Source organism: Paramormyrops kingsleyae, chromosome 22 (genome assembly GCF_048594095.1).
Source record: "Paramormyrops kingsleyae isolate MSU_618 chromosome 22, PKINGS_0.4, whole genome shotgun sequence".
NCBI classification, from domain to species: domain Eukaryota; kingdom Metazoa; phylum Chordata; class Actinopteri; order Osteoglossiformes; family Mormyridae; genus Paramormyrops; species Paramormyrops kingsleyae.
This window is the reverse complement of record NC_132818.1, coordinates 7,651,554-7,677,173: the sequence shown is the minus strand read 5'-3', so window position 1 is coordinate 7,677,173 and position 25,620 is coordinate 7,651,554. Positions and strand designations below refer to the sequence as shown.

The 25,620-nt window shown below is 48.8% G+C and overlaps 1 long non-coding RNA gene and 1 pseudogene across 1 annotated transcript; one reads left to right on the top strand and one right to left on the bottom strand.

Annotated features, from left to right (window-relative positions):
• Positions 1-2,141: 2,141 nt before the first annotated feature.
• LOC140581602 (uncharacterized) lies at positions 2,142-3,757 on the top strand. Its single transcript, XR_011984686.1, has 3 exons — positions 2,142-2,435; positions 2,554-2,825; positions 3,361-3,757. It is a non-coding gene; the product is annotated as an uncharacterized lncRNA (long non-coding RNA).
• Positions 3,758-12,627: 8,870 nt separating this feature from the next.
• Positions 12,628-14,364, bottom strand: LOC140581699 (zinc finger protein basonuclin-2 pseudogene; annotated as a pseudogene).
• Between the last annotated feature and the right edge of the window lie 11,256 nt (positions 14,365-25,620).

The following is a 25,620-nucleotide window of genomic DNA, read 5'->3' as shown; positions in this document are numbered from 1 at the left end:
TGTTATTTATTTAATCTACACCCCATTCCAGACTGGTTCTGATGTTTTTGTTTATTTATTAGGGGGTGGTGTCTGGTTCAGCGGGTTAGGACTCTATAGGAAGGTTGTTGGTTCGAATCCCGGGGCCAGCAGACTATTGCTGCTGTTGGGCCCCTAAACAGAGCCCTTGACTCCGGTCACTGCAGGCACACTGCTGACAGCTGGTGCTGTGACTCTCACCTGTGTGTGTCTGTGTGTCATTGAGATCAAGATGGAGCAAGGTCCTGGGGTAGGGGCTCAAACCAGGGACCTCCTGGGCACGAGCACAGAGACTTAGCCCTCTGAGTCACCTTTTGATTCTGGTGCAGATGTGGGCCGGGCCAGATGTGATTTACGAATCTGTGGCGATTTCTGAACAACATTTGGCCTGGATGTGGTTCAGCTTCATTGTGCTATGCAGGAAGACATTTGGGTTTGACAGACTCACCTAATAATGCAAGGTTAACCATGGATAAAAGCCATTAAGCCCTGAGTATGCCGCGGACCCATGCTCAGGCCCAGGGCCTGCAGGAGAAACTCTCTGCCCCTGTGGACCTCGGCGAGGTCGGGGGCCGTGACATAAAAAGTCAGCGGTCTCCACACTGTGGCACATCAGATGGGCCACCAGCTGCCGCTGATCTTCCGGAAGGTTTCTCTCCACCTGTAAACAAGAATGAGAAATCAATCATGGTCGAGGCGATTTCTAAAGCAAAAGGCTTTAGGATTTCGTCCGATTTTTACTCACACACGTCGAGACGCCGGTCCTTATCTGAGAAATAGTGAATGGCCGCGGCAGGCCACACTCAAGGCATGTTTCCATTACCGCGTCATTCATTTCTCAGTGGCTGCCCCGACGATGTGAAAAAAAAAGTTCTGGCAGCAGATGTGATGCCGGGGAGCTGAGGACGTAGATTCGAAATATAAGAAACCATCCATACTCCTCGCTTAGGGCCAGGTTTGCCCTCCCAAAAGGTCCCAGATGTTTTGTGATCCCTGACCTGTGAAGAGAAGACGACGAGTTAGTGAACATGGTCGGGCCCGTGTCTCGCTCACGCACAGACAACACAGTTTGCATGAAACTTTTTACAGACACAATCACGACATGAGAAGTTATCGGGCACTGACATGAATCACAGGCACCTGCTGTGGGTGCGATGTAACCCACATCTGCATCCAGCGCACAAGCGAATGGATGGCAAATCGCAGCGATTCGATTCCTCCGAAATCCCCTTCTCAAGCCCTGCTTTTGGTTTTGGCAGAAAGCTTTATGACAGAATAATACAAATTGGGAAATTAAAACATTCAAAATAAACGCACAAATAAATATGAACGTAGCACATAGGGGAGTTTTAGATCAATATCAGCCTTTAAAATAGGAAATAATGGATAGAGACGGAGACCACCCTGCTGGGGAATCAGGCAGCCTGAGAACCAGGGCACCACACTGAGGATGGGCTCTATAAAGCTTGACACCGACTTTGCTCCTTTTCATATCATCTGCTATTGCTTGCTATATTTTTCTTCCATTTCCATTTATCTCATAAAGTGCATTTTCCCGACTTGTTCTGCTACCTCTGCTCATTATGTACATGGATGCCGTGAGCAGAGCACAGAATAAACACACAGTCACCATTTCCATCTGCATGCCATTATATTTTATGATTTATTGTAAATATTAGCAGTGTGATGCCCTTAAAATTTACAGGCCACATCATCTGCTGGTGTTTTTGTTAATAAATTTGAATATAAACGCATCACATTTGAAAAAATAATACTGTAGTTTTACACTGCATGTACACGTCAGACTCAGCTTTATTGGCCGAATATGTTTACACGTGCACATACATGTGTGATACAGAAATATGCAGGTCGAAGTATGTATAATACATTACGTTTTAATGTAATTTGCCTATGTCATACTTTATATACATAAAGTCTGTTTATTGCCTTCAGTATTGGTTTGCCCGGACACAGCCGTAAATGCACCGCCACCTGGCAGAGGGCGTAACACCAGCACGTACCAGGTTCAGTCCCAGTGCCTCCATTCTGGCCCGAATCCGGGCTCTGTAACGTGGTTAATAAATTTCCACTTGCCACTGTGTCAGCTGTGGGTGTGTGTGAGTTTTGGTTTTGTGTTCTGTGACTTTAAAATTGATTTGGCGGTTGCCTTTAAGAGATTGACGCACCTGACGCTTTCCTCAGTTTGGAAATGCCCGCGTGAGCGGTAGGCTGTGGTTATAATCGTCTCTCTCATTTTAGAAAATTATTTACTTTTAACGACAATTTTGTTTTTAAAGTATATGTACCTGGTTGAGTTTATGTATGAATAAAGATTTGTGAGGTGCGATAAAGCGAGTGTTTTTGTATTTCCAGAACCAAACAGTGCTGTGTTTTTGAAGTATTCATCTTTTTCACAGGTACATATATTGTAATTGACTTACAATTGTTATTGCTTTACGTTTTTCTCAGTTTGGAAATGCCCGCGTAAGCGAGCCAAACAGTGCTGTGTTTTTGAAGTATTCATCTTTTCCACAGAATAAAACCAGCCCGATTGGGAGCATTGAGTTGCGGTGCAGTGAATCAAACCGGTAACAGCTCGACAGACTACCTAGAACACCTGCAAGACCCGGATTGGGGTGGAGATGGGAGGCGCGCGCTGGGTTTGCGTGACATTCTCGTGCCGCTCGTAAAGCGGGCTGGGCCGGAGTGCTTCAACTTCACGAAGCTCAACACTTTGTTTTGTGAGGAGTCAGCGATAATCAGCACCAGCAGCTGCCGCCGCTGCGAAGCCTGGACGCCTCTCAAAGGTAACAGCCGCGGCATTAAAAATTGATCACAGGGGGGCTGTTTGTCGCGCCGCGAGCTGGGGGCCACGCTTCTGCATGCCGTGGGGGGCACGCGCGCCCGTCGGTCCGTCCCGCCCGCGGCCGCCGCGGCGCGCCGGAGCTGCTGAGTGGGCAGCCCCCTTCATGTGTCTGATTTCACGTTAAACGCTCCGGCTGCCGCTCGCATCCTCCCGAATCTCGGAGCTGTAACGCTAAACACGCCGAAGAGGGCTGCTTCTCTACATCCTCATTAAAACGGCCCCCACGGACAGATTAACGCGCAGCTCTCACTCCGCCGGCAGGCCTGCTACACCTGCCACTTCGCTCCCCCTTTTTCACTCGAGTTATGATTTAATTTACGTCAAGTTGGGCGGATGTGCTGCGTTTATCAGGATGCGATGTGCTTCGTATGGACCCGAGCGCCGAGGTGCTTCCCAGCCGGGCCGGGCTCTCTGTGGGTGCTGCTGTCAGCGCTCCGTTTGCGTTTATAACTTCACCCTTTGTCTCATCACTACAGAGACACGAACAGTGATGTTCGGATGGAAGGAGAAGTCTCCCAAACAGCCGGAAAATGACCCCTGCTGACACCGTTACATAGCTGTGGCAGCTTCGGCCCTTTGGGGAAAATAAACTGAAACACCTTCCGCAGCTTGCAGAGGCTTAAGTGATTAATTATCCTTTTGGATTATGCTGAGGACACAATGAAGCACTAGGGATTTACAGCCTGTCTGTGGTTAAGATGTGCATTGCTGTACTTTTATTTTGCCACTATGATTTTGTTTAAGAACAATTTAATTGATTATTTAAATAATCATTTACAATTTAAGTTATAATATATTGAATATTGTCACAAAGCACACTCTATATGTCTGTAGTGTCAGACCCGTTTCAGGAAAATAAAGATGTATCCCAAAGCCCTTTCTGCCTTTTTTAGCTGCTCTTCTAACAGAATAGAATACCCTGCATTTTCGGGGCTTTACTGTTTCTCTTAGCAGAGCCCATGCGCTGGCCTGCTTGCTGAACCCGCTTGTCCCACGCAGGGCTGCAGGGAGCTTATAGAGCCGCGGTTCTTAATCTTATTCGGGGGAGGGGGGGGTGACTGTTGTATCCGTTTAGCAAAATTTGGTGGGGTGTTTTTTTTTTTTTTTTTTTTAAACCACCTAAGAAATGACTGAGACTGTAGTGGCAGGGTTAGTATGAGTAAATGGTAAAATTAATATATACATATACTTATGCAACTAAACCAATACATTTTGCAAAGTAATAGTACGAATCTCCGCGAATACCATCAACATAACCAACACTGCTGTGTTTGTTTAGCTGTTTAAGTTCTTAAGGGTTACAGTCCTGCGGTTTGTGGAGATAAATGTCATTTTATCAACAAAATCAGTTTCAGGAGCAACTTTACAGGCAGAAGTTTGGGAGGGGAAATGCTGGGCTGGGCACTTCAAGAAAGAAAAAAAAAAGTAAAACTTAATCAATACAAGGTTTACGCTTAGCAACAGATGAAATCAACTGCAGCAGATACCAAGGTAATACACTTAACAGGGAAGAGTGGCAACTACAGGATTTCCACAACTAAAGGTAATTTTATTTGCCTCCTCTCTGCGTCTCCCTGCCTTGCATGGCTGTCTCATGGAGTGCATGATGAGGGGTGGGGGTGTGGACTGTCGGGCTGTCCTCCCCTGTGCTGAGGTGCCCCAGAGCAGGGGGGGGGGGGTGCGTGTAGCCGGCCTGCCTCACTCTCTCCACGTCCCTCGAGAGTCATTTTAATTTGGCAGAAATGCTGACACTGTGGAAGGCATTTTGACTCGTGGCTTTGCTTCCTGCACTAATGCGTGTCATCAGAAGCATGTAGAGTGAGTGCTTCATCGTGATGGGGGACAGTGAGAGTCAGGCGCATGGACCAGTGGATGGTGGGAGTCAAGCACAGAGATGAAGGGACGGTGAGAGTCAAGCACAGAGATGGGGGGGACGGTGAGAATCAGGCACAGAGATGGGGGGGGGACGGTGAGAATCAGGCACAGAGATGGGGGGGGGGTGGTGAGAATCAGGCACAGGGACGGAGGGGACGGTGAGAATCAGGCACAGGGACGGAGGGGACGGTGAGAATCAGGCACAGGGACGGAGGGGACGGTGAGAATCAGGCACAGAGATGGGGGGGCGGTGAGAATCAGGCACGGGGACGGGGGGGGCGGTGAGAATCAGGCACGGAGACGAGGGGGGGGGACGGTGAGAATCAGGCACAGGGGGGGGGCGGTGAGAATCGGGGACGGGGGGGTGAGAATCAGGCACGGGATGGGGGGACGGTGAGAATCAGGCACAGAGACTAGGGGGGGGGGCGGTGAGAATCAGAGATGGGGGGGTGAGAATCAGGGACGGGGGGGGGTGGTGAGAATCAGGCACAGGGATGGGGGGGCGGTGAGAATCAGGCACAGAGACGAGGGGGGGGGGGGCGGTGAGAATCAGGCACAGAGACGAGGGGGGGTGAGAATCAGGCACGGGACGGGGGGACGGTGAGAATCAGGCACAGGGATGGGGGGGCGGTGAGAATCAGGCACGGGGGGGGGCAGTGAGAATCAGGCACAGGGACGGTGGGGAGGCGGTGAGAATCAGGGACGGGGGGACGGTGAGAATCAGGCACAGGGATGGGGGGACGGTGAGAATCAGGCACAGAGACGAGGGGGGGTGAGAATCAGGCACGGGACGGGGGGGGGGGCGGTGAGAATCAGGCACGGGACGGGGGGGGGGGGGCGGTGAGAATCAGGCACGGGGGGGGGCAGTGAGAATCAGGCACGGGGGGGGGGGGCAGTGAGAATCAGGCACAGGGACGGTGGGGAGGCGGTGAGAATCAGGGACGGGGGGGACGGTGAGAATCAGGCACAGGGATGGGGGGACGGTGAGAATCAGGCACAGAGACGAGGGGGGGGGGCAGTGAGAATCAGGCACGGGGGGGCGGTGAGAATCAGGCACGGGGGGGGGGGGCAGTGAGAATCAGGCACAGGGACGGTGGGGAGGCGGTGAGAATCAGGGACGGGGGGGACGGTGAGAATCAGGCACAGGGATGGGGGGACGGTGAGAATCAGGCACAGAGACGAGGGGGGGGGGCGGTGAGAATCAGGCACGGGGGGGGGCAGTGAGAATCAGGCACAGGGACGGTGGGGAGGCGGTGAGAATCAGGGACGGGGGGACGGTGAGAATCAGGCACAGGGATGGGGGGACGGTGAGAATCAGGCACAGAGACGAGGGGGGGTGAGAATCAGGCACGGGACGGGGGGGGGGGGGGCGGTGAGAATCAGGCACGGGGGGGGCGGTGAGAATCAGGCACGGGGGGGGGGGTAGTGAGAATCAGGCACGGGGGGGCAGTGAGAATCAGGCACAGGGACGGTGGGGAGGCGGTGAGAATCAGGGACGGGGGGGACGGTGAGAATCAGGCACAGGGATGGGGGGACGGTGAGAATCAGGCACAGGGATGGGGGGACGGTGAGAATCAGGCACAGAGCCGGGGGGGGGGGCGGTGAGAATCAGGCACGGGGGGGCGGTGAGAATCAGGCACGGGGGGGGGGGGACAGTGAGAATCAGGCACAGGGACGGTGGGGAGGCGGTGAGAATCAGGGATGGGGGGGACGGTGAGAATCAGGCACAGGGATGGGGGGACGGTGAGAATCAGGCACAGAGACGAGGGGGACGGTGAGAATCAGGCACAGAGACGAGGGGGACGGTGAGAATCAGGCACAGAGACGAGGGGATGGTGAGAATCAGGGACGGGGGGGACGGTGAGAGTCAGAGAATCAGGCACAGAGACGAGGGGGACGGTGAGAATCAGGCACAGAGATGGGGGGCCGGTGAGAATCAGGGACATGGATGAGGGGTCCTTGAGTCAATTATTGCTTGATTATTATACATGATGCACTGAAGACTATGAAACACTTAATCAAATATGAATAGTAACATTTAGATTGACATTTGACGTTGTATTATTATTATGAGTTTGTATCCATGTCCCACTACGTTTAGGGAACTCCATGCATCTATAATGCTCTACAGGTACAAATTGTGAATACAGACTGGCATACTTTAGATGGGCAATGTACACTTCTTTAATGAATGTAATTATGCTTCATTTTTGCACATAGTACAGATATATTTCTTCCCCCCCCCCCCCACATATCCCAACTTGTTGACTCTTAAGACGCACAAGTATGCAGCTGAGAGATTGGGGTCTAAGCGCAGGGTCAGCCATTTATCTGGGCATTTCAGGGGCCCAAGGGCATTTCAGGGGACCAAGCGCCTTGCTCAAGGGCATTTCAGGGGGCCAAGCGCCTCGCCCAAGGGCATTTCAGGGGGCCAAGCACCTCGCCCAAGGGCATTTCAGGGGGCCAAGCGCCTCGCTCAAGGGCATTTCAGGGGCCCAAGCGCCTCTCCCGAGGGCATTTCAGGGGGCCAAGCGCCTCGCCCAAGGGCATTTCAGGGGGCCAAGCGCCTCGCTCAAGGGCATTTCAGGGGCCCAAGCGCCTCTCCCGAGGGCATTTCAGGGGGCCAAGCGCCTCGCCCAAGGGCATTTCAGGGGGCCAAGCTCCTCGCCCAAGGGCATTTCAGGGGCCCAAGCACCTCACCCAAGGGCATTTCAGGGGGCCAAGCGCCTCGCCCAAGGGCATTTCAGGGGCCCAAGGGCATTTCAGGGGACCAAGGGCCTCGCCCAAGGGCATTTCAGGGGACCAAGCACCTCGCCCAAGGGCATTTCAGGGGACCAAGCACCTCTCCCAAGGGCATTTCAGGGGGCCAAGCGCCTCGCCCAAGGGCATTCCAGGGGCCCAAGGCCATTTCAGGGGGCCAAGCACCTCGCCCAAGGGCATTTCAGGGGGCCAGGTGCCTCCCCCAAGGACATTTCAGGGGGCCAAGCACCTCGCCCAAGGGCATTTCAGGGGCCCAAGCGCCTCGCCCAAGGGCATTTCAGGGGCCCAAGGGCATTTCAGGGGCCCAAGCGCCTCGCCCAAGGGCATTTCAGGGGCTGCCCCCTAGCAAGCGTAGTGTGGACATTTTTATATCGCGGATTTTCACCTATGGCTGATGGGTCTGGATCCCCCGCCTACGTTCCAGATCCATCAGCGGTAGGTGAAAATCCGCGATATAGAAAGACCATATACATAAACTTCTTATAGTTTAAGCCTTAAAATACCACTCCCACATGCTTTAAACACATGTGAACTTATTAAAACGCACTTTGTAAACACATATGATATGTGGATGTTGGGCTAAGGATATGAGTGACATAAAATATGAGAATTTCTGGTATCATTCGAATGTTTCTAGTAATGCGTCGTGCTGGTCTTAAATTTTTCTCATAATGGTCTTAAAAGGTCTTAAAAAGGTCTTAAATTTTACTTACTGAAACCTGAAAGAGCCCTGTCTTAAGGGGCCTGGTTAGAAGCCTCCTGGCTCACTCTTGTGTGTATAATAAAATTTCGAGGACAGGATAAAAGGGTCACGTCACTGAAAGGATTACAAAACAAATCAGACAGAAAGAGGATGAAATGAAGTTCAGCTCCCCTGCATGGTGTGAGGTCACCGCTCTGCACACAGTGTGGACTGTGAAGGCACATCCTGCTCGACAGTTATTCCTTATCTGCAGCTTAAAAAGGTTCTGAGGTTGATTAACCTGCCTCTTTGCTGTTTATCAGGAAATGTACGTGATAACTGTAGGCAGCGTTTAACATCTGATTTCCTACGGTGTTTGCGGCTAACTGATCTTGCGGCTTTTTAATTAAGCGGGACTCCGCACCTTGCTGGGGTCATTGCCCGTCTGCCGGGCTCTGACGAGGGGTTTGGGATGAGGTCACGCACACGTTCCGCCATTTGCTCTCTCTGTTTTCCATTTTTACATCTAACCATTTCCCAGCCGCACTGCCTGTCTCTGTTCACAAGAAGAATGAACTCCATGGATTATCCTCCATGTATTTTAGATGTTTCCTACATACGTCACAGTAGTAAAATCTCTGTTCATTGTGGTTGCACCTTGGAGGTAGTGTGATCCTGAGATGCTTGGCTGGATCAATATGGTTGAGTACAATCACTCTCCTTCACTCCTTTTGGAATAATACTTAGTTCTTTTATGATTCTGTCGTCACCAAGTAACAAGGTGTCTTGTTTAGTTTAGTGACCACCTAGCAGCTGCGTGCTTTATACAGACGGCAGCTACCTTGAGAAGGGGGGTGTGTATCAGGGCGAGAACAGATATTTTAGGTCCTGTGTTCAACACCGTTTGTTAAAGGGTAAATAATGAGCAAACGTGGTAAAGGGGATAAGGGAAAACCATCCCCAAGGCAAATAATGGAACGGGTGACTGGCCTGAGACTAAAGAAGGCTTGTAACACATCGTCTGACTGGGGGTAGATGACCAAAGGAGGGCACTCTAAACATACTGCAGCTAGAATGTTGTGAAACAATGCTGGAAAGCAGGGGAAATGGTTATTGTGGTAAGGGAATGTGCAGGCTAGAATATTACTATCAGTAATACTCTGAAGAGAGATTGGAAAGCTAGAGTGGGGCAGCGGAGAGGTAAAGTTAGCAGAGAGGAAAGGGGGCCGATCCGACTGCTGCTGTTTCTCTGCCTGAAGCTGGTGCTGAGGAGAGGAAAAAGCCTAATTCAGATCTCCTGTGTCCGGTCCTGCCTGAAGTGTCCCCTTCTCCACCACCGTCACCTGCACCTCATCCTCCTGCCTATGTCCCTCCTCCTTTGGGGAGAGCTGAGCCTCCTGCCCCTGATGCTGAAGAAGGGGGGGGGGCAGTGGGACTGATGCCACAGCCTTATGTGAAACAGGAAGACTTTCTCCACGCTGTGGTGTAGGTACAGAGAAAGGGGGATGTAAAAGGAGATAAAGAGAAAGTTGTTGATCCTCTGCCAGACTGGTTAGGGGAGGTACCAGATTGCTTGTGGGCAAAAGGGAAAAATGATTTTGGCCGAGTGCTGTCAGCTGAGCCTTTGGTGGTCCACCTCAAGTCTGACTCTCAGCCTCACAAGGCCCAGTATCCCTTATCTAGAGAAGCAGAGGAGGGAGTGAGAGAAGTACATGCAGATCTGGTGAAAAGGGGGGCTATTAAGGAAATAGCCTATTCTCCACTTAATTCTCCTATCTTACCTGTGAAAAAGGCAAATGGTACTTGGAGGTTTGTACAGGATTTGAGGGGTGTAAATGCAGCCATACACCCCAGAGCTCCTATTGTACCTAAACCAATTACAATTCTGGCTTCCATACCAGCGGAGGCTAAATGGTTCTCTGTCATTGACTTGGCTAATGCTTTCTTTTCTTTCCCAGTAGATCCAGATTCCCAGTACTGGTTCGCCTTCACCTTTCAGGGGAAGAGGTGGACTTGGACAGTGATGCCCCAGGGCTACACAGAGTCACCTAGCGTGACAACCTTGAGTGTGGGTTGTGGACTGATGGTCATCAAGTGTTGGCAATTTTCATTGTCATGACTCCGAGTATCTGCGAGACAGTTACACCTGATGCTTGTTAAGGCTGCAGCTGATTTGTTCCCTTTTAAAATGGCCAGGCTTTGGGGAAAATAGGGTTCGTGCTCAGGCGCCTGTTGCACATTGTCATTTGTTTTGTTTTTGTTATGGTTTTGTTTTGTATTTGATTTTCGTTTTCTGTATTTATTCTACACTACATGAACATGGCATGCCTGCACTACTGACTACTGACAACCATGTGTTATATATGTAGTGTAGCATTCTTTTTCTTTTATTCTTATTAAATTCTTTAATTATCTGGTAAGCTTGGGTCCCATGTCTTCTCTTGGATTTTCTTTTTCCTTTTCGTTACGGTTTTGAGCAAAGAAAAGCTGCAGCTGGTATCACAAAGGGTTAAATACCTTGGACACGTGTTATATGCATTAAAGAGTTATAACTTAATAAAGTAGTTGTAGTAGTAATTTTTCTACCACACTTTAATTAAAGTAAGCGAATTAAAGTTTAAAGTAGAATCACTGTTGGTGTCCTCAAGCCTTTAAATAAATATTTGACAAGGGAGTCTTTTCAGTGTCAGCTCTGTGGTTAGCATGTTCATGTCACTGCCTCCTGGAACTGGCCTGTTTTGTGAATACCTCCTGTGTTTGGGGCGATCATGTGACCCTGATTTGATTGACATGATCATGTGATGCCTCCTGCGGTCATATGACTTGCTCAAATGAAGGGTATAATTGCACAAATTCCTCCTGCGTTTGCTGCGATCATATGACTGCCTCCTGTGATCATGTGACTGCCTCCTGTGATCATGTGACTGCCTCCTGTGACCATGTGACTGCCTCCTGTGATCATGTGACTGCCTCCTTTGAATGGCATGATTGCACAACTGCCTCCTGTGTTTGGTGGGATCATATGACTGCTTCCAATGTTGAGAAGGGTCCAGCTGCAAATGCCTATAGAGTGGAGCTCCACCGAAAATACGTCACCTCCACAGGAAACACGTGATCTTTAAGGGCGTACTCTGGTTAGGGTTAGGGTTAAGGTTAAGGTTAGTGAACTTAGTGTTTATTCGCTGTAACACAGAGTTGAGTCACGTGTTTCCTGTGGAGATGACGTATTTCCGGTGGAGCTCCACTCTACAGGCGTCTGCAGCTAGACCCTTCTCCCTGTGTTTGGTGCAATCATATGACTGCTTCCAATGTTTGGAATGATCATGTGACTGCCTCCAGAGAGTGGTGTGATCATGTGACTGGCTCGATTGTGTAACTGCCCCCTTTGGTATGATCACATTACTGCCTCCTATGACTGACATGATCATGTGACTGCCTCCTATGATTGCCATGATCACTGCCGCTGGTTTTTGTAAGAATCGCTTTATTTCACAAGACAGGAGTATTAAGTATGAGGGGGGGGGGGGGGGCTGGGCTTCAGTTCCACTTCGCACAGCTGCACTCATAACAGCGGGGACGTCACTGCAGCAGCCTCATGCGGCACCTGCACCTTCATACGCAGCAAGCAGGTGGCCATGATAATGACTGGCATCAAGTTACTGCTGCAGTCCGACACCAAAATTCATACAGATACAACGTATATCCAAACGCTGAATGATCTGGTGAAGTTTGTCTCCAGTGGCTACCCATACTTAAGCACCACTAGTGACGGTACAGAACACTAAGTGAGGACCCAAAGTGACTTGTGGCCAGATTTTCTGGAGAGCAGCCAAGACTTAAAACTCGTACCTTACGCTTGTGTCCCCAGACTGAAATACACTTCAGTTGTTCAAATACATGCTTGATTTATGCAGTCTTCAGAAAGCACCTGGATCACCTTAAATGAAGCATTAAAATGTAAATAATAGAGAGATACAGAAATCTTAACTTCTGGAGGGAACATTAATGAAGTAACAACTAAGCTTGGATATCACACTCTGGATGATACCCCAGAGATCACTCCCTGGGAACTCCCCAGAGATCTCTCTCTGAACAATACCTTGGACAGCACTTGGGCTGCTCTTACTAGAGCTAAAAGCAGAGATTAATATTACTCTGCTGATCTGCACAGATGAGGCTGTCATGCTCTGTTAACGGGTCATTTAAAAGCTATTATTACACTAATACACTGAGAAGGCTCTCTTCTTATTACTACCATTTCTGCGAGCAACAGTCACAAAAGAAGAGTCCGAACAGTTTCTTTGGAGAAGCGGCAGGACGTGTTGGGGCCACAGGGACACAGCAGCAGCAGAGCTACCCATCCAAGCATCTCTAGAGACTTCCACAAGTACAGTGTGAAAGTAAGAGGCCTGGGGGTGGGGGGCAGTCATTCGGCCACGTGCCGGCGCAGGCTGGGTTTCTGGCTGTGCTGGTTGCAGCTCCGCGTCGAGGAGAATGTGAGGCTGCAGCCCAGAACCTTGCGGCGCTGCATCTGGCGCAGATGTACCGTCTTGAAGCGAGTGCCCTTGCAGCTGTATGGTTTGTGGCACAGCATGCACAGGACCTCCATGGCACCACCCCTCATCCAGTCTGCCCTGTTTGAGCCACCCTCCCCTTCGCTGGCCCCCTCCACCTCTTGCTGGTAGTCCGAGCTTCATCCTGCTCCAGCTGGAGAATGCTCCTCAGTGCCAGCCCAGGGCTCACCTCATCCCGGCTGGGAGATGCTTGGCTGCTGCCCCCACTGTGGTTGCCGTTGTTTTAATGGTGGGAATGTGGATGGTGGCATCCCTGGGTGGTAGTCATTCCATTCAGGACCCTGCCCCCTTCCTCCTCCTCCTCCTCCTCTTTGTCGTCGAACACATCAGCCACGCTGATGACCTCCTCCTCAATTTTCACTGGCATGCTGGATTTGCGGGGCTTCTTCTTGGGTGTGGGGTCAACAGAATGTTCCTGGATGCCAGTACCAGGCAGCTTGTGGCTGACAAGCCCTACCTCTGCCACTAGAGGATTGTGGGAGCCAGGGGCCGAGGCCTGCTGCTCGATGAGAGACGTGTTGTTAGATGCCGGAGGGAGTATGGGGCTGGTGGGCAGGGAGACCGGTGAACTGCCAAGATCCCCAGGGGACAACAGCGCACGATAGAATGGGGGTACTGGTTGTACTGGCTGGACTGATTTCAAGGAGCAGATGAGGTCCTCAGCATGGGCATGTGTAGTCGGGGTTAGGGATGGCGCTGTGCTGGTTGCGGCTGCGCAGGGAGCTGAACACCATGTTGCAGCCCTCGATAGTGCAGCGGTGCTTGACCTTCAGGTGCACAGCATTGTAGTGGATCTTCAGGGTGCCCTTGTCATAGAAGGTCTTGCCGCATGCATTGCAGCAAACTCGGCCCTTGCGGGAGGTAGAACCCATGCGCCGCATGCGGTGCATCTTGGAGGAGAAGGACGAGGTAATGATGCTCTTGGCTTGCACACTCTTGACAAATGCATGTTGCTCACTCAGTCCAGCCGGCTGCTGCTGCTGCATTGGTGCTTGCTGCTGTTGAGGCTGCTGGGAGGTGGGGGTCGGGGAGATGGTTGTTACGCTAGCAGGCTCAGGCTTAGGCTCGATCGCCACGGTGACACCGGTGCCCCCCAGGCCTGGGCTTTGCCCATTGTGGAACGGCGAGAGAGACACCTCCGACTCACTGCTCTCGTTGGGGTCGCTTGGGTTTGGCAGACTGGACTCCCGTGGCCTGTGACCTGGCTGCTCCAGCCTGAGCCCATCTGGGGGCAGGCCCAGCATGGGGGCAGACACTGGGTTGATGTACTGGAAACGAAGCAGGAAGGCCAGGCTGTTGGGGATGTTCTCAAAGTGGTGTATAGTGGAGGGACTGCTGTTCTCGAGGCGCGTCAGCAGGCTGGGGCTACGAGAGCGGTTGTTGCTCTCGATGAAAGTCCTGATGTCAGAGTCAGTCTTGGATGAGGGCACTGAGATGGCCTGGCCTTCCTTCTCCTGGATGGCCATGAGCTCCACGATGGATTTGGTCTCCCCGAAACGCAGGAACTGCTGCAGGGTAATGATCTCCTCCTTCCGGGACATGATAGTCCAGTGGTCCAGAACCTTGCCTGCAGCATCCTGAAGGCCATATCAAGGGGAACAAAGGACACCACAAGAAGTCATTGATTCTGCATAATTGGCACAGCTGATTAAAGGTACATAGCTGCCTGCCTGCAAAGTCCAGGCCTCCTGGAGCAAAGACCTCGTAGATCTTAACAGAGCGACACCCCACAGAAACACCGCAAAGTCTACTGTTTCTCAGCTGATCCATAGACATGCCTCACAGAAATACAAATACAATGACTCCCACAACAGAGGAGGAAGACTGACCTTTGGAAGGGGTCACTTCTGTGATTTGTCAAATTCCTGCCATCCACAGAATATATTCATAAAAACAATAGCATTAGAAAAGCTTAATGAAGCTTTAAAAATATGATTACCTTATATACTAAAATGACACAGTGTTAAAGGAATAGGTGATAAAATCTTTGTGTAGCTTGACAGTCCACCCTGTGAACTGGCATTTTTTAAAAACGCAAAAAAAACAAACTGTAGTCTTATGGTCTATCTGTATAAATATTTACTTTATCAAAATCTACTTTTAAATGTTTACCAACCAGCTGTTAAATTGCGCAGCTGTGCACTAGACCTAGAGTGACCCCAAATAAAGTAACACCCTGGTTTCACAGTGCCGCTGACTCAGGTGTTTACCTGTCGGCCATCTCAAACCCTCTGATGTCACTCTTCTCCTCTGCCCACCACAAGTGCGCCTTTGATCTCGGGCTCGCGCCTTTAATGTCACTTTCAGATGGTAGACATTTAGAGGAAGTTTTGGAGGCACCTTTATGAGGCTGGAGGGTGTGATGGGGCTTGTTTGAGCTCCACTAGCTGCTCTAATGAGAGCACTAACAGCAGGTGACCTGCGGACGCTCCAGCGTCCCAGACAAAGCCTGGGAAAGGGCTGCTGTGTTCAGTGAATCCCTGGTAAAGGGCTGCTGTGTTCAGTGAATCCCTGGGAAAGGGCTGCTGTGTTCAATGAATCCCTGGTAAAGGGCTGCTGCGTTCAGTGAATCCCTGGGAAAGGGCTGCTATGTTCAGTGAATCCCTGGGAAAGGGCTGCTATGTTCAGTGAATCCCTGGTAAATAGCTGCTGTGTTCAGTGAATCCCTGGTAAAGGACTGCTGTGTTCAGTGAATCCCTGGGAAAGGGCTGCTGCGTTCAGTGAATCCCTGGGAAAGGGCCGCTGTGTTCAGTGATTCCCTGGGAAAGGGCTACTGCGTTCAGTGAATCCCTGGTAAAGGGCTGCTGCGTTCAGTGAATCCCTGGTAAAGGACTGCTGTGTTCAGTGAACTTCTCCATAACCGTCACCGTAGCCTGGGCAGGACAGTGAGGCCCGACTGCCGACGCCCCCGCCCCTTAATGTCCTCTGTAATCACCCAGCGCTGGAATTGTTAGTGGCTAATCCGACCAGATGGCTCTATAGCTGTCTTTAAGATGGATACAGTAGAGCCGCATTTTGCAAAGGCTGTAAAGGTGTGTGGGGCTGACGGTGAAAGTTGAACAGCCACAGGAACTCAGTGCCATGTCCCAAACACTCCTCTATAATCAGAACAATGAGACACAGGTACAGGCTGCCAGCAGTGAGGAAAATGCTTATTTGTTGGCTATGCTGTAAAAACAGATCCGACGACTGAAACATGATTAGAAAATGCTTCCCCAGTAAGGTCACTGATGCACACAGGGAGACCCTTCATGGACCACAGCATCAGACTGGGGTTCTGAGGGTCCAAAACTCACCAGTCCCTCCTAACTGGGAGCAGAGCTTCTCCATTCTGCTCTTCTGCTTCTATTAAATTATACAGCATCGTGTTCTGGTGCCGGAGAAGCTCCTACAAGCTCTCCAAAGTGAGAAGCCCCCCCCCCCCGCCGCACGACCTCAGCCAGGCCCAGGCATTTATTCTGTTCTCCCTCAGGGCTTTGTGTGTGGTGCCTGGAAGGTGAGTGCGGAGCTCTGGCGCGGCTGAAAGCTCATGTCATGCGCTGATGCATCTGGAGGACCTGCACATGACTTGAATCCCTGGCCCTTTTCATTTCCAATGACACATTTCTCTTTCACCCCTCCCTGGGAACTGTCCTCCAGAACTGTCCCCACCAGAACGCTTAGGCCCAGCAGAGGTCCACGCTTAGGCCCCGTATTGGTCCACACTCAAGCCCCAGCCACCTGTGGAAGCAATTGTCAGGTTGCAGAAGCTTTAAGTAATGTCTGGTAATTGCAATACTTACATTAGAAAATAGAAAAATAGTTTTCACACGGTTATTAGGATAATTCACAAGGTAAATTTATTGTGTATTTGTGTGTGTGTGTATGTGTGTGTTTTACTGCACTTTGGGGACAATTTTATCAAATGTGATCTATGCAAACACACACACAGTGCCCAGTAACAGTGCACAAACACAGTGCCCAGTTACAGTGCACAAACACAGCGCCCATTTAGAACACAGACAGACACACACACACACACGTGCACACACACACATACAGTGCTCAGTTACAGCACACACACACACACGCACACATACATACAGTGCTCAGTTACAGCAAACACACATAGACAGTGCCCAGGTTCAGCGCAAACATACATAGTTCCCAGTTACAGCGCACGCACACACACAAACACACACACAGAGCCACCAGTTAGAGCTCTCTCTCTCTCTCTCACACACACACAGACACAGTGCCCTGTTACTGCACACACAGATTTTATGCTGCCGTCTGGTGGCCAAAATTGAGTACTACCATTTAAAAACATTAAAATGATATTTTCTGGTAATTGCAATACTTACATTTGGCCAGGAGATGGCAGCAAGAAAATAGAAAAATATTTTTCCCACGGTTATTAGGATAATTCACAAGGTAAATTTATTGTGTATTTGTGTGTCTGTGTGTATGTGTGTGTTTTACTACACTTTGGGGACAATTTTATCAAATGTGATCTATGCAAACCCACACACACACAGTGGCCAGTTACAGCACGCATACACACAGAGCCCCTGGCTAGAGCACGCACGCACACACACACACACACACACACACACACACACACACACACACACACACACACACACACACACACAGCCCTAACCTTGGGACTATGACCCTAAGGCCAACCCCTGCCTAGGGCCCTAACCCTAAGTGAAGGCCCAACCCTAACCCTAGGGTTCCCAGGGACCACCGCTGGGTCCTTGGAAGTGTACACAGGGAAGGTGCACTCAACCCTGGGTATCCCCCCCTAACTGTCTTGGGCCCGAAGGGCCCTTTCCCCTAACTGTTGTAGGAATTATTAGCTCAGGTAATATCTCCACCAATATTTTTGTTTTTGAAATTGATGACATTTTAATTATTATTTAATGCTGATTATTAACCAATTGTTATGCCAAATGGTCAGCTCCTCCAAACTCGATTGCGGTATCTTCGTGAGTCTGTTAGTGCGAGACTTAAATGGGATTCACTAATTACCAGTATCGCTTAGTAACCTGGGTTAGAAGGCTCGTCCAGCGAGCTGCATCACCAGGTAATGTAAACGATCGGTAGCGTAGCTCCCCTCACGGCCGATGAGAGAGAGTCTCGCGATATTTCAGGCGAGTTTGAGGTTTCAGAGCATGTAGCTAGATCACAGAGGCAGGGAATATTGTGCGCACTCAATGAACAGAGGTTGAAGTTACGTAAAAGACATGCATTTATTCCTAGCTAACACTACAACTAACATAAGACAGACATTACACCTAACACAAACAAACACAAAATAACGGAATAGAAACAAACAATGTAATTATGGAAATGCAATGACCGGATTTAAATGAGTAACCTTAAAAGGGAAATACTGTTCTGCAAAGCAAGCACAGTTTGTGGAAACACGACTCTAAAGTCATATGGCAGGTTAACAGAACAGCTCAGGTTATTAGAATGAAAGGATGTTGGTTTACTTGGTTTCAGAGCGGGGGGTGGGGGGGGGGTCTTGGCAGTTGGTTGCAGAGGCTGATGAGCTGATGGGATGATGGCACTCAGGAAGGCGCGGCGTTTGGAGCAGTGGAGTGGAGCCCCTTGGATTCTCTCTCCTGGTGAAGCTTTGTCTTGGTTGCAGTTCTCTGTCCAGCTGGACCTTCACCGGCAAGCTTCAGGAGGGCTTCTTGTGGGCTTCTCTTCTCCTGGGCTGATGTTCTCTGCCTCTCTTCTCCTGGGCTGATGGTCTTTCTGCTCCCCTTTGTTCTGAGGTGCCAGGTTTTTATGAAGTAAAGTTCATGAATAGGGATGACCAGGAATTCGACTCCTGGACCAATGGCTGGCCATCCATTTGGCGGGCTTTCGGACGGGGGTCCGTATGACCAGACTGATTCTCCCTTTACTGATGATTTTCATTAAGCTGGTATAACTTTTGATACATCCACTTTCATGGTAACCACTGACCAGATTTGGAATCAGGAGTGATTGTCCATCAGTTTGACACCAAACATGCCATACCAGCTTCACAGGTTCACACCTCATACCATCTGTATTAATTGATTAACAATTACTTATATTGTGTATGTGACTGACTCACATCAGTATATGATATAGGCGTTTTGGGTTGCACCTCAACAGATGTTACACTTTGTGCACACATTACATCACATATTCACATTAAAACAACACATCTTATCCTTAGATAGGCGTGGCTGTTAGTTTGTGGTTATACCAATTTAAGTTGCACATCTGGAAACAACATATTTTGGTTAGTGTGGATTATCCCAATTGATCTTCTCCAGAATGGATAATGTTCACCTTAATTTAGTTCTTTTAATATAGCATGGTAGAACACAGAAAGCTTACTAACGAAGCACCAAGAGCAGATAAGGACCACGGAGGAATATGGAAGGAAAAGGGGGGGGGGGGGGGGGGGGAGTTGTTAAACAAAGAAAGAAGAATCTCTGAAAGTTAGGACACACTAAGATACCTGGTTAGACTATTCAACTTTTCTTCTGGTTATAACCATGAGAACATGTATGCAGTGCTAGCTAATACCTATTTATTTATTCAAATTTATGTAAGTGTTCAAGTGTAAAGGGGTAAAATAGGTGATACTCCGTGAACATGGTTATAAGGGTGGCACACAAAACACTAAGATTGTCTAAGGACACATACAAACATAACGTATCTGTATATTGAGACTAGTAGTCATAAGTAAATCAATATACAGGGTATACAAAAGCCAAACTTAAATGAAACATTCTTTTAGGGTGTTCGTCTGTTGGGTGAGTGGTATGTAAGGCAGGATGCCTGGGGAGGGGGTTGTGTACCAAGTCGAGGGACCCCTGACCATTAGGTCCACTCTGCTGCCTGTAGGTCCCTAAATCTTTGGGCAATAAATGTTGGAGTGCTGGCCTCCCGTGTTATCTGTGTGTGTGTGTGTGTGTGTGTGTGTGTGTGTGTGTGTGTGTGTGGGGTCACAAACTCCCCTTTGGCGCCTAGGCCAATGTCTACCTCTTGTACCAGACTGGGCCTTGTTTCAGGCCACCAGGAAATAAGCTCTGTGATATGTGCATGTGTGATCCTACACTGTCTTGGGCCTGAAGGCCCATTTAGGCCCGAAGGCCCATTTAGGCCTAGGACCTAACCCTAAGGGCCACTAACCCTAAGGGCCACTAACCCTAAGGGCCACTAACCCTAAGGGCCACTAACCCTAAGGGCCACTAACCCTAGGGTTACTTATATATAATTGATAACCCACAGTGATATATCCCTCATATCCCTCTAGCCTCAGAGGAGGAAGGACCTGGGACACAGTATGGGTGAAACTGGGCATATAGGGAGTGTGCTTGGTACTGGATGGTGACGGACTGACCTGCACTGGGAGGCGCCTCCGGGGGGCCCCAGGAGTTAGTGGCGATTCCACAGGAAGTCGCCAGGGGGGTACCAGTAAGTCCCTGAAAGCAATGAAAAGGGCATGATGTTATCTAGAACCTAATAAAAGGTCAATTTAAGGGCAATACTTACCTGTTGGCGTCGTCGCTGCTCCTCGTGTGGTTCCCCCGGGTCGGCTGCCTGGAGCTGGAACTCCTCCAGGTCTTCCCCGCCGTCCGGGCCTCCATTCCCTGCAAAAGAAAGCGGTGGAAATTAAAAAATTAAAATAATAAGGGCATTGAGAAGTGTTAATTTTGACAGCAAATTTTTATTTAGTTTTAGTCACAGTCTTTTGACTAAAATATGATTTAGTTTCAGTCATAATTTAGTCACCTAAATTATTTTAGTTTTAGTCTAGTTTTAAATATCATAAGATTACAGTCGACTAAAACTACAGTTGATTTAGTCGACTAAAGTTAAAAGTGCAAAGTATAATGTCTAAAGTCTCCCTTCAACTTCTGAAAGTCATTATGTTCACCAAGATGAAATTAAACAAATGTTAAGGGATGGTATTAAGGTCTGACTGTGCAGTACACAAAGACACAGATTTCACTCTTATTTGAAACTGTGGAAGACTTTTATTCTAAGTACTTGATTTATAATTTTTCTACCACAAAACACAAACAATTGTTTATTTAACCGGAATCTGAGTACTGTCAAATCAGGAGTGCCATTAGTGCAAAAATAATAATAATGCCACCAGGCCTGCTCTCTATGAATACTAAAATAAAAATATCTGTTAATTGTTTCACCTAAAATTCTCAAATATGTTTAAAGAAAAAGACCAATATTGGTCTCAGGGCTTTATACCCATTATCAAGAAAAAAAATCCAAATAATGAAAACATTCTTCTCAAGAGCTACCAGTAACAGGAAGTGTAACCATTATATTTTAGCATTTTCTACAGCAATATAATTACCTCAAGGCTACAATTCTATTAGTGTATTGAGCCAAAAATCAACTCTCCTCACTTTCAGGTGATTTCATGGTCGTTGAAGTTTCCGCTTTCTAACAACTGTATAAAGTAATGTTATCTGTTATATAAATCAACTCAGATGAAACAAAAAATAAATGTACGTTTTCAGGGTTGCCAAATCTCAAGTTTCTGGTATGACACTCACGCTTTCAGACTCACACAGGAACTCTTACGGCAAATCTATATTATTCCATTATAAACCTAAAATTAGCTACATCCAAAGTGTATTTACATGGTTAAATACAAAAGCAGACTATTTACAAGGTAAGAACTGTTAGATGTGTGCAGACATCTCGAATTGAAAATCTCACTCTAGCCTGCTGCCCGAAGTTGGCAACCTCGTGTTTTATTTGAAATGAAAAGGGTCCCTGCTGGGGGATGGGGGGGCCCTTGGACCTCTGGGCCCGGGGTCCGGTCTGCCCTGCGTGCTCGCCGCCACGGCCCCCTGGGGCTCCTGCGATGTGGCTGCCGGATGGCGCCCCCTCCGGAGCGCTCCTCTGCCCTTTTCTGGGTGGGGGCTGCTATTGTCCCTGCGGTGGTCCTCCTGGGGTTCCCGTGCCCTGGGGGGCCTCTGGATGTCTGGGGCCCGGGTCTCCTCCGTGTCGACTTCATGCCCTGGGGGGGCGGGGCTGTGGCTCCCCACACACACTACTAGACATTTACATGGAGAAACCTTATGAACACCAGCGCGCTGACACACACAGGTGCTCACGGAAGTGGCTCATTGAAGACTAATGTCTCCAAGGTCCCGGAACATGATTGCAAAGATCTTCAGATAGATGGTTATCCGGGGGCCACTTTCCGTCATGCGGAAGCCATCATCCTGAAGTCGCATTCCATGGTCCAGGTCGAGAAGGTCATTTTGGCCTTTGGCATCAACCACAGGTCGCAGAAAAGAGATACTGCCATTATGCAGCTGCAGAGAGCGGTTAAAGCAGCTGATGACAAATCCCCCCAAGCTAGAATTTGGGTTCCAATGATTAATTATAGTAAAACCATGAACTGGGAGGAACAATTACTCCTTAAATCACTCAATGATTATATTAAGAAAAACATGGAGTTTCCCACTCCTACTGTTGGTGATTTCTGTGTGGCAGCTGACAAAATCCACTGGACATTGACCACGGCGAGGGACATGCTCGCCCATTGGGCTAAGGAATTAAACTGGTTGGCCCTGCAAACCCGATTAAGGGAAGTGAGGATCGGGATGTGATTGTCCTGGCTAAACAGTTTACTCCCTCACACTGCCAACTACAGTTGCTTAAAAAGGGCTTATCCTTTGTTAAATCGAATGCCTTGGCATTACCTTAGAATGTGGAAGTGGTGAACTGTGACAAAGAAAAAGATGTTTTTAGCTTCAGACATGTATATACATTTCTGTTCACACGAATTATAATGCTTTTAATTGGCAAAATAATTAACTGGTTAAACTTACTTCACAATATGCTCCTCCTCCAACCGGACTGCTCAAGCTCCTCAGCTGTTTCCGATTGGCCTTCTTCGCCCAACATCGCGACACTGCTAGCTCTTGGAAATAATTATGTTGTTTTAGCCTCACCATCACTGTTCACTCGCTGAAGTAATTGACTTGTGTTTTCCTCCACAGGACACGTCACCTTCTCCGTGATCTGCTGGGGGCAGCATCTGCCCCCCAGCGGTCTCTTTGAGGTGGGCGGGTGATGGGGCTTCCTCGTTGTCCCACATGTAATTAACAAAATTTTTGATGTACTGCAGTTCCTGCCATTGGTTCTGAGTACACTTGCCAGAGGAGCAGACCCGGGACACATTCTTCCGGTACTTCGGAAAAGCAATAAAAGTCTTATGAGCTTTATCATGACATTGCAATTGTAAGTATTATTACCAGATCAAAGCACCGTGGCCGCCTGCTGCGACGGAGCCGAATGGTGGTGCCGAGAGCAATGCGCTGCCTGCTCCTCCAACTGACGAACACGTTTCTTTAATTCAGTCAGTTCGTTCTTTTCTTCGGCGTGCTGCGCCCTGAACTCCTGCGGCGACTGCCACGCTGCAATTTTTTTGCGGCGGTCACCTGGGTTTCCGGCAAGAGACGATCATGTAAAATGCTTTGAGACAATGAAGTGCTGTAGAAACCTGCTGAACGGATAAATAAATTGAACGGAATGGAATACCTGCTTCTTTAGCTCCTCCCCCTCCATCCGGTGGCACAGCCGCAAATGCAAGGCGTACTAAATATGTGGCCAAGCAGTGGGCCACTGGGCAGTTCAGTGGCCCGGCATACCTGCCCGACAACGCCGAGTACAGCAGCCGCCTCTCCTTTGTGCTGTCCACCCGGTGAATGTCCCGGAGGTGGACAGATACATTTAAATAAGACACCCGGCAGAGGGGGCACATCTGTGGCTTGCGAGCCATGAAGAAGATCTTTATCTAAAAATCAAAAACACTTCCGAATGATGACTGACCATGCGTACAGAGGCACATTTCATTACATGTACTTCAGAGTGCATTTCATCGCTTTATGCGTTAAGTGGTTAGTTGTTTATTTAAAATGTTTAATTTCGATTACAGGTTAAATGACATCATACACCTACCGATGGAAGCACTGGCGCCGCTAGTGGCGTTATACGTATAAGCAGGGGTTGACATGACTGCTACAATGAGGGATTCGTCTCCGCATTCAGCATTCGTTTCCAAGCCAGACATGCCACAATCGATTGTTGTAAAACAGCGCAGTGTTAATCCCTGTTATCGGGCCACTCAGTCCGGCCAGTGAGTTACACTGTGGGGACGCACTGAGTAGCTGTGTCAGTGTAGCCTGCGGTCGCCGACTTTGATCGTTCCCGTCATGATCGGTGCACCTGGAAAGGCTCCTGTAACGGTTGCAGTCTTTTATCCCCTACAACCCAGGTGGGCAAGCGGAGAGGCGGCGCCAAATTGGCCCTCAAGACCGGGATGGTAGCCAAGAAGCAGAAACTGGAGCCAGAGGTGCTCGTCTTGTTTTAAAATTAAATGAATAATTCATGTTGTTAAAAAGTCGTATGAAACGGGCAATTATAAAAAATTTCAACCAGTAATATAGCAAAACACTTCGGATCTCGTAAAAACTGTTGATGACACTGACAGAACTTCTCTGTTGTGTGCAGAAAGTGATGATTTACTTGTATTGATATGTGAGATTCTGATTTTTGTTGTTTGCGTTACAAAAGGAGATTTTTTTTCCAGAGATGTATGGTGCCGTTTATTGGAATGGTGTTTACTAACCCATATAAATAGTTTCTTCCTCCAAACAGGGTTAGCACAGTATTAGCAGCTTTTCGCCATGACATTACGCTGCACATCTCCTGAAAGGCAGCGTGTGATACGTTTCTGCAAACTTACCCACAGTCTCTCCTCCATTTTCCAGGTTGTGGCTGGTAAAGGAGATGCTTGGACTAAGTATATGGCTGAGGTCAAAAAATACAAAGCGCACCAGTGTGGGGACGATGACAAAACCAGACCTCTGGTCAAATAGACTCCAGTGCCGCTCTGTTTGTCCCCCCTCTGCCCCCGTCCTGAACGCCACCTGGCCCAGGTACACGTGAGCTCTCAGTCTTTGGGGAGAAGAGAACAGACTGTCCTCCAAACTGCCTGGCTTGTGCTTCACTAAAATCAGGCTGAAAAACTTTGTATTTTTCCTTCCCACTCGCCGTCATGGATACTTCATGTCTCTGCCCTTGTTTTTTTTATTTCATAGTTGACTGCATTTCATATTGAATTATTAAGGCAGTTAAGTGTGTAGATGTATTTACTTTTACGTGACACAGAGTGTGTTGCTGTCATAGTTGGAATTTGCTTTGTCTTGTGAAATTGTTTTTTCTATTCGCATATGGAAGCTGCATATGTAACCATCACCATCATAAAGTAAAACTTTTCCTCCATATTAAATGGTTTCTGTGGTCTGAGATGCTAACCAAGAATGCTGTGAATAACGCATGAAAAGTGCCCCCCCAACTATAAAAAAAAACCACTGCATCCTGCATATTATTAAATATTGTTGTGGGAAAAAGCCCATCATGCCCTATGTTGGGGGTGGGGCTATGTTTTATGGTATCTGTTATTTATTTAATCTACACCCCATTCCAGACTGGTTCTGATGTTTTTGTTTATTTATTTGGGGGTGGTGTGTGGTTCAGCGGGTTAGGACTCTATAGGAAGGTTGTTGGTTCGAATCCCGGGGCCAGCAGACTATTGCTGCTGTTGGGCCCCTAAACAGAGCCCTCGACTCCGGTCACTGCAGGCACACTGCTGACAGCTGGTGCTGTGACTCTCACCTGTGTGTCTGTGTGTCATTGAGATCAAGATGGAGCAAGTGAAAAGAGAATTTCCCTACAGGGATAAATAAAGCACCACTATTCTGTTTTACATATGTAGCAGACACATTTGTCCCAAGTCATGTACAAATGAGGCAAATAGCACA